This window comes from Gallus gallus, chromosome 7 (genome assembly GCF_016699485.2).
Source record: "Gallus gallus isolate bGalGal1 chromosome 7, bGalGal1.mat.broiler.GRCg7b, whole genome shotgun sequence".
NCBI classification, from domain to species: Eukaryota; Metazoa; Chordata; class Aves; order Galliformes; family Phasianidae; genus Gallus; species Gallus gallus.
In genome coordinates, this window is record NC_052538.1 from 31150957 (window position 1) to 31164151 (window position 13195).

Sequence of the window (13195 nt, forward strand, 5' to 3'; positions counted from 1 at the left end):
ATATCACCTGCATTGCATTCCTTGGCAAGTGGGAATGTTACAATAACTGATTATATTAAGACCTTATTTTTGAAATATGTGGTCACAAAGAGTAATCAGCTCAGATTTGGTGTGAGGAGTGAATGGAGATTACATCCAGTTAATTGTTTTGGCAAGTTTGTCCCTCCTATATGAGCAATGATGCATTCCTATCTGAGCCACCTGACTGATGTATCCCTGCTCATTGCAGGGGAGTTGAACCGTATGACCTTTAGAAGTCCCTTCTAAATCAAATTATTCCACAGTTCTATGGTTCTTACTCCAGGTGGTAGCTGTGGCTGTTCAGCCCCACGTGGGCTGCTTTGGTTCATGGCTGCTTTGCTACCAGCTGTGTGGCTTAGGCCACCTAAACCGGGTGGGTTTGGAGTGTTATTTGCTATGAAAAATTAACAGTGAATATCACAGTGCATTGTACATAGTAATAAAATGTGGGTAACTGTGCCAATTATCTGGAAAATTAAAATTTTGAAACTGGGCAGAAGTATGCTGAGATATTTTCTCTTATTGCTTTCTTTGGGGGCAAGGAATGGAAGGTCAAAGTAATGTCATCTCTTGCATGACTGTTACTACAGTCCATGGGGTGAACTTCTGGGATGATGTGAGCATCTGAGAGGCGTTCAGTTTTGGGCTCCTCACTACAAGAAAGTCATTGAGGCTCTGGAATGTGTTCAGAGAAGGGCAGTGAAGCTGATTGAGGGGTTTGGAGCACAAGTCTTATGGGAAGCAACTGAAGGGAACTGGGATGGTTTAGTCTGGAGAAGAGGAGGCTCAGGAGAGACCTCATTGCTCTATACAACGACCTGAAGGGAGAGAGGTTGTAGCGAGGTGTAGGTCAGCCTCTGCTCTCATGTAACTAGTGATGGGAGTAGAGGGAATGGCCTCACATTGCACCAGGGGAGGTTCAGGTTGGACATTAAGAACGATTTCTTCTGTGAAAGAGTGGTCAGGTGCTGGAATGGGCTGCTCTGGGAGGTGATGGAGTCACTGTCCCTGGAGGTGTTCAGGAAATGTTTAGATGTTGTACTGAAGGACATGATTTAGTGGTAAATATTGGTGACAGGTGGATGGCTGGAGTGGATGATCTTAGAGGTCTTTTCCGACCTTGGTGATTTTGTGATTCTGTGTGCTGGATGCAGTGATGACCGTGGTAGAATACCTGCTGACTTCAGGGGTAGGATGTCACTTGTTCTCCTATGACAACAACATAACAACTTCTGGACTGAAGTGGACTGCTTTGGATCTGGTACTTTGTCTCTAACATTTTCCAGTAACAGATGCTAAGTAAAGGAAACAGGAGGATTGTAAGGCAAATGTTCCCTTGTCATACTTACTCATCTCAAGGAAGTAAGATAGCACGTTACTAACGAGTGCTTACCTTTGGACCATGCCTGGCAGCCCTGATAAATCTGCCTAACACCTTTCCAGATCCATCTATTTTGATTTCCTCAAAATTCATCAACAGTGAGTTCTACAATTAAAATGCATTAGGTAAACCAAAACCAAGGAATTGTATGTTTTGGCGTACAGCCTGGAGGTTACTTCTGTTTGAAGGAAGATATTCACCTCTGATAACAGTATGTATGTATAAGGAAGGCTGTCCTACAATGTCTTCTCTGATTGTGTCCTCCCTGCTTCTTATCCTCATCACAGTCCCTCTGCTGTTTACCAGGCTGCAGGTTTTCACTAACTTATTGTCCTGCCTATCTTTTAAAGTAATGCGGGTGTCTTAGTCTATGTACCTAAAGGTGCACAATTTCCCCTTGCCTTTAAGTTGGTTCCCTGTTTACTTCTTTTTTTGGTTCTGCCCAGTCATTGTAGTGTGAAAAGTAACGTGTAATTATTCTTTTCTGTGCTGTTCGTGTTTTGATTGTTGCTGTCTTTTCCAGTCTGATGAGTCTGTGTAGTGCCACCTCCCGTGGGAGCTGATCGGTGCAGCCATGTGTCAAATAGGGCTACGAAGATATCTGTGTTACGGGCGGTTTTGTGACTAACTGACTTGAGCTCTTTGAAATCATTAGATAGGCCTCTATTCTATTTATCATCCTTTTCTCTTTTAGGTTAATGCAGATGCTTACACACACAGCAGCTTCGTTAGGATATCAGAACTGTCTAATCTGAGTTTTCAGTGGAGGTTGCGTCTTATTTTCTTTTGAAATACCTCGTCCAGCACTAACAATAACCTCGGTAACAATGTTACTGAACCATTTAATTTAATTAGATAATCCATTACTCAAGAATGCACACATCCAGCAGAAGCAGGGGAATTTCTTTACCAACTGGCAGCAGCTTTCTTACAGGTCTTGGAGCACGAACAGAATGTTGCAAACCACTATTCCCAATGGCTTCTGTGAGTTTCTGAGCAATTGAGCAGAGTGAGCTAAATTCCTCACTCCTGTATGATGGTGATATATATACCAGTAGAGCTTCATTGGTTTCAGTGAGATTTCTCTAGACACGTATCAGCTGATTTTTCTGATGCTCTTCTTAAACTCAAAGAAATCAGAAGGGTTAATGATGGTGTGTTTTTGATCATATCACGAGATAAAAAAAAAAAAGGTTTACATTCTAAAGCATACTAAAACAATGACTGAAAATGAGGATGTTTTTGATGATTATACAAGCTAGTCAGCTCTTTGGGAAGCCTTCATCTTCTCTGAAAATGATGACGGATCCAAAGGACCACTGGTCAGACGTAAATCTCTGCAGTGCTCACATCTTATGGAGTCTGATGCAGCCTCAGAGATTTGAGCCCACATCTTTCTTAATGAAAATAGAAAATGCTTTTTTAAAGCACTACAATGAAGATATCCTATGGCTGGATTTGAAAAATGACTCCTGTAAGTCATCCCTGGTTTCTGCCTCCCCCTGTTTTTCAAAGCCATTCTTATAGAACTATGCAAATTATTTTAAATAGACCTCAGGCTAGTGCCACTGTTTTAAATGCGTAACAATAGTGTGAAAGATGTAAGCATGCAGTTTAATTTATTTGCAGCGGAAGGTCTGTGCTTATCATATTTACTCCTTTTTCCTCTCTCCTTTTTTAAAATGAAGAATTAATCTGTGAGAGGGAAGCAGACCTAGAGTTGTGCTCAAGGACCCATGTACCCCTCCTGAGTGTAAGAGCATGGGGAGGACAAGGATCACACTCACGTTTCTCTACCGTAACCACCTCCATTTTCTTCTTCTAACGCCTTGTTTCCTGCACTAATATTCTAGTTCTTTTGACATAATGAATGAGCTTAGGGACTTGAAGGAGTTTCGGTACCATTTGTTTTTTATCCTAAAGGAAAATACAAACCCCTCTGCTAGATAGGACTCTGCATAAAAATAAGTGTTTCTGTAATACAGAAGTTGAAGGTGACCTATGGTATTAATGGATGCAAACTTTTTCAAGCTGAAAACATTCCTCCCTAGGTTTTTGTTTGTTCTGGCTAACACTTTTCTCTAACGCTTTAGATACTGCATACTATTTAAAGCGTGCAATATCCAAATGGTGGTGTAGATAATTGAGCATCTTAATAGACTTTCATCCAGCAAGTATTGTTTATTGATGTAGTTGGTGAGAAAATTGAATTGAATATGGATAAAAATAGATTTCCTAGTTTGACTTTTTAAGATTGAGATTGAAAACAAATATTTTGCCAAGTCAAAAACTGGAAAAATATTTGTTTATGCCAAAAAGGGTGTTTATGACTGCAGCCTGCTAATGAACAGCATAAGAAATATTAGAGAAATCATTTCAAATGAGAGCAGATTCAAGAGTTTTTATTTAGAAGGTAAGAAGCTAGCCTGCTTCTCCTTTTTCTTGCAATTTCTCTTCTAAGTTCCATGCTAAGAATCACCTAATTTATATATTTTCTTTTAAAGTCCAGTGTACATTTCTTTGCTTAGCTGTACCTCTATATGAGAAACAACATTTATTTTAATATTACTCTGTGCTGTTGATCAATATTTATGCCATTAACCAAGCAGCTGTAAAACAAGCTGCTTGTTCTAATACTTAACTAAAATATTTCTTTATTCTTTCTACAAATTGCTCCTTTGCATCTCCTGTTTATTGTGAGAATAGGTTATTTTATATCTTCACAGCTGAAAATCATTAAGGAGTCAATAGCAGCTAGTGCTCAGAGGAGTGGCTGAAGTGCTCTGAGCAGAGATGGGAAAGGATGGTATGACTCTCCTTCCCATCCAGAGAAATCCTGATGGGACGAGAGGCTGCCTGGTCCTTTGAGTTGGAATTTGTCCTCAGTATCCATAAAAGCAGGTCTGAGACCCATATGCTCACAGAGTTCTTAACAAACTCATTAATATTCACAAATGTGTGCCAGGAATTGGAAGGATGAACTAATGAGAAATGATTAAGAGTTAAATATGCATAGAATAGCTTAGCAACTATTAAAGCAAAGGACACAGTAGTTGCCTGCAAATAGAGAATGTAAATAAAAAGGGCAGAGGAATTAGTGAGGTTGGTTCTGGAACTAATGGAATAATACGCAGCAAAGTTGTTGTCTTTTTGCTTATTAAACTTTCTTTTAAGCTCTAATGCAATAGGCAGCACTGGAAAGAAAAACGAGAAGGAAATTTTAGGATAATTGGATAAAATAGGAAATAAAACATCCAGACCATGTCCCAAATGTCAGGTTTAGATGATGCCCTCTGCATGTGAAATCTTTCAAAAAGGCAAGGAGGGGGACCAGGGCCTGTAGGTCTCAGCTCAGTGCCCAAGGTATTGGTGGAACAAGCCTTTGTGGATGTGACATCTGAGGGATGAGGAGGTTGCTGGAGCAGCTAGTGTTGGTTTGCAAAGGGGGAATTGTGCTTGGCTGGTGTTTACCTTGAAAAAAAGGATTCCATTTGAGGACCAGGTGACAGTGATGAGTGCCATTTAGCTCCATATTAGCCTGACTGTCAAAACAGATCCCACAGAATCCTTACAGCCAAACAGAGGCCTTTGGAGATAGCCTGCTGAGAACACATCTAGAATACTATGGCCAGTGCTGTCTGAGCATGGGAGAGCTACATCATCCCATCCATCCTTATGATCAGAAGCCATGTATAAGATTTTTTGTATTGGTAGTTGTTTTCTATATTGTTTAAAACTGGTTTAAAATGCAGGTCTATTGCAAGAGGTTTTTTTTATATTTATTGTTCTAATTTAGTTGACAAATTGATGCTACTATAAAGCCAATGTTCTGTTAAATCTGGTTTGCTTGAAGTAATACTTTACAGGTGAAACACTTGAATAATTGAAGGGTGCATGCCTGTTATGCTTCTTTCAGTGATTCATGTGCCTTTGAATGTATTCAGCAAGATTTACTTTAATACCATGCATCCTACAGTAGAACATTTCAGTACCATCTGCTTATTTAAAATGCTGTAATTCTGTTAGGCAAGTCAACTAAATGAACCACCAGCTAACAGAATTAGTGCATGGGCTTTCAAAGTTCTGCATCTGTAAAACAGTTCTGAAGGGCATTTGTGGCAGGGTCATTAGCCCACCTGTGGCTCAGTGTGTGGAGGTGGCTGGGGACACCAGCAAGGTTCCGAGCTACAAGATTCTGAAACTTCATTTACCTACAAGTATGCTTAGAAGTATTCTTAAAATCCTAATTTGGATTAGATGATATAATAGACTTCAGTCTTCTCTAGAATGTATTTTATTTTAAAATTGATTGCAATACATGCCCCAAATACTTGTGAAAATGTGAAGGAAGCTCTGTATGAAAAATGGGAGATTTAAGTTCAGCTGTAGATTGAATATTAGTGATTTATATTGGTGTTGGTGATTTCTGTGCTTGGAAGAACAAGAGTTCTTTTAGATCTGAATCTTACTGTAACAATACCGTGTCAGATAGCATCAACCTCAACTAAAGTTAAAAAACACACACACACACACAGAAACCTTTTTGCCTTTCTTACAAGAAATAGTATTATTGCAAACGTGAAGTATGGAGAAAAGCCATTACTGCCTCCAAGGTGGTATGCCATCTCAATAAGACTTATCTTCTAGACAAGAAAAACATACTTTTCCTGTCCCACGTGTACTACTAACCACCACTTACAAAAGCTTTGTTTTAAAGTGCTGGCAATTTTACCTAGGGCACACACTTTACTATATTTAAAAGGTCTCCAAGGAATACTAGTAAATCTAAGGTGAACCATGAAGACTCATGAATACAATGAAGTTTAAAGTTTTGCTGTCTCCAAGTTTTTGTTATTTTTCCTTTCTTTTCAGTACACAAATCTAACTTCCATCCTGCTAATATATCCTTAGTGTATAATTAATATCAAATTTTAAAGGAGTGGCTAAAAGAATAAATTCATGTCTTTTCAAGAAAACACAGCAATGTGACAATAAAAACCAATAGACATTTGAAGTAAACTAACAACATAACCAGCAATCTGTTTGGGTCATGAGCCAGAAGAGGCCATCTGGCATTCCCAGTGATAGCATGAGCAAGAGCTGCCACCTTTTATTGCATATTGATAAGGTCTGGTAACTGCTGGGGTGCTCCAAGTGAATACGAAATTTCAGACGTAGTGGGTAATGCTGCATCACAAGTGGTAATTAATGCAACAGAAGAATAACATTAGTGGACACGTGGGCTTTCCAGTTAGAAGCGATCTACTTTGCTCCAAAGACCTGGGCACTGGAATTCTGCAACCAAAAGGCTTATTTAAGATAAACAAAAATTTAAGGGACTGTCTATGCAAGATATATTTGGAGAAATGTCTGGCTGTCAGGCTTGGCCTGCAAACTATCTCTACACAGCAATGCGGTAATGGCCTTCTATCATGAGTGTCTCCAGAGGTTTCACTCAGTGAAATCCTACTGAGAACCAGTGACAAAGTAGTTTACAAGCTATACCCTACCTCTCCAGCAGCCTGGATTTTACATGGCTCAAAGTTTGGGTTTGGTTTTGGTTTTTTTTTTTGGTGAGCGTGTTGGCACATGCTGTTGAAGGTGATGCCTGTTTCATAGATGCATTCTTTAATTCATCTTTTATTAGGGTGACACCTTTTTGACTTTACTAGAACTTTACATGGAATTAACAAATGTATGATATTAGCAAATAACATCTCAAGGCTTTTCCTTGTGGGGACAAGGCCTTACTCATGAATTATGATCCCACAATGAACATTACACGTGTCACTCTTATCTCCTTCAGAAATACCCATATAATTTTGTTAGGGTTGAGAGCTTTTGGAGTAGTAACTGGGAGAGCTGAGTTTAATAGCAGAGTTAAGGCGAAAAGATGATGCCAATAAGATTTCCTCTTCGTTCTTACTAGTCATTTTCCTGGCATGTATTTGAATACCTCTCAGCCTTTTATACCTAGGAGCAGAGGTTATAATAATGGCTTTAAATGTGTAATCTTGTGCGATAAAACCCCTGCCATTAATGCAAGGTTAAGTATCTGATTTTCAAACCTATCAAGGTCAGGAAAGTAAGGAGATAAAATTACCAATGCAATTTAGCTGGGAACTTTAATGTATTAACCAGTTTACAACTCCTTATATAATAATGGAGGAGCATCTGTCCCAGCAGTATGAAAAACAAGTTTATAATGACTCAGCTGATTCTCCAGCTGATAGGTAAGCAGAGAAATCCATACCGATCTCAGGCAGGAACCAACAAGGTACTTGCAGCTCGTTGGGGTTAGACAATTGACCATTCTGCTCCTTTGAAAATTCTCTTCCCAGAAATTGGGGTTTGTAAGACTCCACTGCAATTTAGAATACATGGCCTGGCTTTGGCTCCATTGTCTAGACAGAGGAGAAAAAGGTCTCTTTGATTTTTATTGCTTTCTGGTGGGATTTCTTGTACCATTATAGGCAAAAGTCTGAAATATCAACTGGAGGATGCTTGCAAAATATGGATCAATCATTTTAGAAGGTGACAATCTGTCTTATCCAATATTTATTTTATCCAAATATTTTACAAAATCTGTGAAAAGTGTAGGAAGTAAATTGTCTGGTTTCACACTCCTCTCTGTTTTTTGGGCCTTAATAAGGTCTCAGAATCATCCCTGACAATTTAGACAAATTGAATTTGTTGTTTTTTGAACTTGATCTTGGTAAGCAGCATGATTCCTGCCTGATGTTCTCATTCTTCTGTGATGTGTTTTGTCTATAATTGGCTATGAAACTTTCTTTCATACTTCTGTACTAAATGAGTTTTGCAAAAAGTTTAATAGTTCCTCTGCTTGCAGTTAGTCCTGCTGCAGAAGTGTTCAAAAACAGAGAACTAGGTGAAAAACTCTCGAAGGATTAAGTGTGATGATTTTAGTTTGCTTTTAATTAAGCTTTCTTCTTCCTCCCTTGAAGCTCTGACTCCTCTGAGGCTTGACATGTACTATAAGAATTTCTCACTGTAATTCACATCAGCCCAGTGAAAACTACAGCGAGACCCAAATCACAGCCCATCTTCCAGGAACTGAGGCCTAGGGATCACTCATCCACTATGGGTACAAATTGTTTGAAATGAGCCAAAACTGAGCATGCATTTAGCTTCAACCCAAATTTTAGTCACTAAGCTTATTTCCCTAACAAAAACATGAGTAACGATGTGCTAATTTGCTGTGTGCTGATTTGAGCTTGTGCTGAAGCTCACTTGCTCACCCAAGGCCTCAGCCCATCCCAAGAGAGAAGCTGCAATTATACAAAAATTATTTCATGCTTCTAGGGTGATCTTTGCAATTCTTGCCTTTCCCCCCATTCTGATATCACCAGAACAAACTGGTTCTTGCCTGTCTCCTTGATTGCCCTCTTTCTCTCCCTTCCCACCCACTTCCCTGGTGTTGTGTGCCCACCTCTTCTGTTGTTACCACTGAAAGTGATGGGGAGAGAGGACCTCTTCCTTCCAGGATGCTTCCTACACACATCACATTCAGGCCAGGGCTTTTGTTTGCCTCATGGCAGCTCACATATTGGTAGACAGTAATTTGGACAAAAGTTTATTTCAGCCTGCAGATGTTGGTTGTTTTGCTGGAAGATTATCAAAAATTGCAAAGGAAGAGAACTGTTGCTGGGCTGAATTCTCATGTGCCAAGGATGAATTTTCACTCCTAGTAAAACTCAAAATCAGAGCAAATCCAGGATTCTGCTCTGCATGTGGTCTGAAGACAAAGGGATTCATAGCTCTTTAATTCATGAGACATGATGTCTCACTGAAACATGGATGATTTAAATGCAGTGGGCTAAAGAATGCATAAGGAAATAGAGAAATACAGGGAGGCAGCTGTGTTTACAGTGTTCAGTTCACTGAGAATCCTTATGTGAGCGTGATGCTTATGGATGTACTGTTGCAGTGGGTAATGGTGAGAACTGACTAGAGGACTGGTGGACCATAAGGGATTCATTCTCCATTATTCCTTTTCATGAGGTTATCCTTTTAAAGGAAAAATTTTCAAAGCAAGGAAAGCTCTTTATACATCTTAATTATGGAGGTCATTGAAGTATAGAACTTTTTAATACCTTTGCTGAAGGTCTGTAGCAAATTTGTGGTGGACTTAAGATTTTAATCATGTTTTATGTTTTCATTTTTAGAAAACCATTAAAATTCTTTTTTTTTCCTCTCCTCCAATCCTAAATTCAGTCTACACAGTCCTTACACAGACTTTCTGAATGAGATCTGTAAAAATGGGAAGCTGGCAGGGTCTTCCAAGATGGCATGTTAAGTCATTCCTATAATGTTTTCTACTCCCTTCTATGATATAAATGGTTGGATATGATGATCTTGAAGGTCTTTTCCAATGTAAATGATTCTGTGATTCTATTAAATAAGACTTGGCCACGTATATTTGGAGATAGAAGAAAAAATAATGGTGATCTTCAAGTCAGCAGCAACATATCTTTCTGCTAATGGGCTGTGTAGATGTGAAACCATACTAAGCTAAAATGAAGTTAAGTTTTGTTGATAAGTTGTTCCTTGAGCTCAGGTATAAAGCAGATGAGCTAAACACCATAACAAGTTGGAAAGGAGGTGTTGTCTCCTTATCTTTGCAAATGCCACCTTGAGTAGAATTTAAAATGCTGTGCCTTTCGTTCATTTGAAACAAAATGAAATTCTGAGACATATTACGTTGAAAAATAAATATTTTTTGCTGGCCACCACCCGAAATACCAAGTGTTCCCTCAGCTTTTCGTAATGTTTACTTTTGTAGATGAAATGATTGGCTTATCAGAGCACAACTTTGCATTTGCTATGACAAAAACTGTAACATAGATTGCACAGTGTAGATTGAACGATCTGGAAATAAGAGGAAGTATTTTAATGTGAATATAATAATAATAAAAAAAAGAACAATTGTTCTTTATTGTGACATGCAAGTCATGCAAGATGAATAAAACTCAGTATTCTACCCGGTAATCAGTGACGATAGTATTTCCCTTAATACAATCTTTTAAAATACTCCGGCTGTCCATCTTATAGAAAATAATCAGGATTTAAGCAGCATAGCTCTAGACATTACGTTAAATAATTTCCTCCCTCCCACCCTCTATGCATCCCTCCATCCATCCCTGTTTTCTTTCACACAGTGTCTTACATGAAGTTCAATTAGTGAAAAATGATAAAAATGTAAAATGCCACCTTGCTTTTAAAGCTTTTCTTTGCCACCAGGAATTCATTATTTTCCTTGTAAAATTGACATTTTTTTAAAGGAAAAAAAAAATCCATCAAGTATCCCCACTAATTGGAAAACTGCATGTGTGATATAATGTGATACAAAGTAGTCAAGGCAGTGCAAGTCTCCAAGGGACATTAAAAGTTAACAAGCCCTGCTTGTGTGGAGCCGACAGTGGCATTTGAAATTCATCAGATTAGTAGGTGATACATTATTGCTCTCTTCTGATTATCATAACTCTGCATTCTATTTATATATTTCTAAAAGAGACTCACAGGCATGATATTTGTGGTGTTTCTCACTTCCTTCTTTATCTCCATCCTTCTCTCCCTCTCATCCCCTGGTATCTCCAGCAGAGGTTGTCTGCACAACTTTTTCTCGTCCTATGGGCAGAGTTAGTAGCAGTGTCGTAAGCTATTGGATTTTAATTAGGGAAGACACCTGCATGAAGAGTAGGAAATCTGCTCTGCACCCAGAAAGTAAGAAACAGACACATCTATAGCAGACCATGGCTCTTCCTGTGTTCATAGATTGTACCAGGTGAAGCAGAGGTCCCATGGTAATGTGGGTTCTTGTAGTTGCTGCTCATGCCTACTTCTGTTGGAAAGAATTTTAAAGAGTAAACATAGTTCTGGCATTATGTGATGCAGACAGGCTGATTGCAGGTACTTTTTAAAAGAGAAATAATTCTCACTTGTAGGAGAAAAATAAACTGTGAGCATTGTCTCAGTGGCTGTTGCTACAGACTATTGTTTGCAAACCTGATTCTCCAGTTTGCGTTGCAGAAGCAAATGCATCATCTGGCAAACTCCGGAGTCAGTGCCAGGCCTGCAACACAGCTTTGTGGCAATGGCTTTGACCAGTCTGGGTAAAATAACTCATTTGTTTTGCTCTGTTATTCCTGCTCTGAACAGCAGCCTGAGCACTGCTCTTCTGAACAGCGATTCCTCCAGGAAGTGGGTATGTGCAGAGATGTCTCCATGTGCTCCCTGTACATGTGTTTCTGATCAGACCTCCTGTAGAGTTGGGTTAGCACAGATCAGAGTTTCCATGGAAAATAATGTCCTACAGCCAAATGAAGTTGTGCTGTGCTGACTTAATGAACTTGCGTGGTTAAATGCTCCCTGCTCATTTCTGTTTCTTCTGTATGTGCTTTGCTATATATAAACACCAACAAAACAGGATTTTCTGCTCCGAGTGAGGCTCCACAGTTTAAAAAGTGTTGATGTTGAGTAGGATAGCAAAAAATTCCCCTTGCAGCCCATCAGCAGCTGGGTTTTGTGTGAACATTTCTGTCCATGACACTCGGTACCCATGAAAATGAGACTACTCAGTCTCCTCATAAATATCCAATGAGCTATAATGTCATCAGTCTTCCTGGAAATAAAATATTAAACACTGTAAATGGTATTTGACCTCTATTACAGTGTCTGGAGGATTAGAAATGCTCCAGTTTCAAGCAGCGTGCTGTCAGTTGTGCCCTGAGCTCTGTGTTTGCTGGAGGTAGGGGATGACTGGAAGGAGAGCAGCCCAAGCAAAAGCTGCCTTTCCTCCAGAACCTGCCATCCACACTGTGCTTGTGTGCTTTCAGATGTGTTCAGATGTTATGGTGGAAATACAGAAAACGGGCCACTGTCATATCTCCTGATATTATCAACCATACGGTATCAAACCATTCCAACAGCTTTGCTTTCAGTTTTTCAGAGATGATATATTTAACACCTGTACTTGCGATTCCCTTCAGAGCAATGACAGCATGTGTTTCCAAACAAGGATGAGCTTGGAAGTAAACTGGATGTAAGAGTTGGAATTCAAAGTGATTTTTGTATGTTTGGAGCAGTTGTATGATTAAAATAGGATGTGCTCAACAAGGGAAAATGCAACATACTGCACTCAGTGGGAATACCAGTTGGGTAGATGTCATTTCTGGATGGGGCTCTGCATATGCTGGTCTAGTGGGAGGCATTCCTGCCGTGGCAGGGGGGTTGGAACTGGGTAGGCTTTAAGTTCCTTTCCAATCCCAACCATTCTATGATTCCATAACATATTTTCTTCTCTAGAAGTTGTTTACCTGGTTGGAAAGACGGATGGAAATTATTTGTCTTGGTGGTAAATTCATAAAATAAGCACATAGATTTCCAAACAATTAATATTCTAAATCTCAGGTTTGATCTGACTGTGTCTATTTGAGTTATACGTTATTTTACCTATACACTGCTAATTAAAAAGTGCATTCTGCCCAATAAAAGTCCGGTTGGATTTGTGCTCTTTCATACTTCTATCAAATTGAAGTAAACAATCATTTTATAATTTTTAATGGAAGTCTATTATTTAATAATGCTTTGCCTTTTGTCTTAGATAACTCTTGTAATTTCGTTAGCATAAAGTAATCCCTTCTTAGTTTGTATGGCATACTTAATAATGACACCATGATTTTCAATAAAATATTGAGTCCTGGTCTCAAATCCCAATGCCTACTAGACATCTTTCTAATTTGAAAATAATTTCATGGCTATTTTTGTTTCATA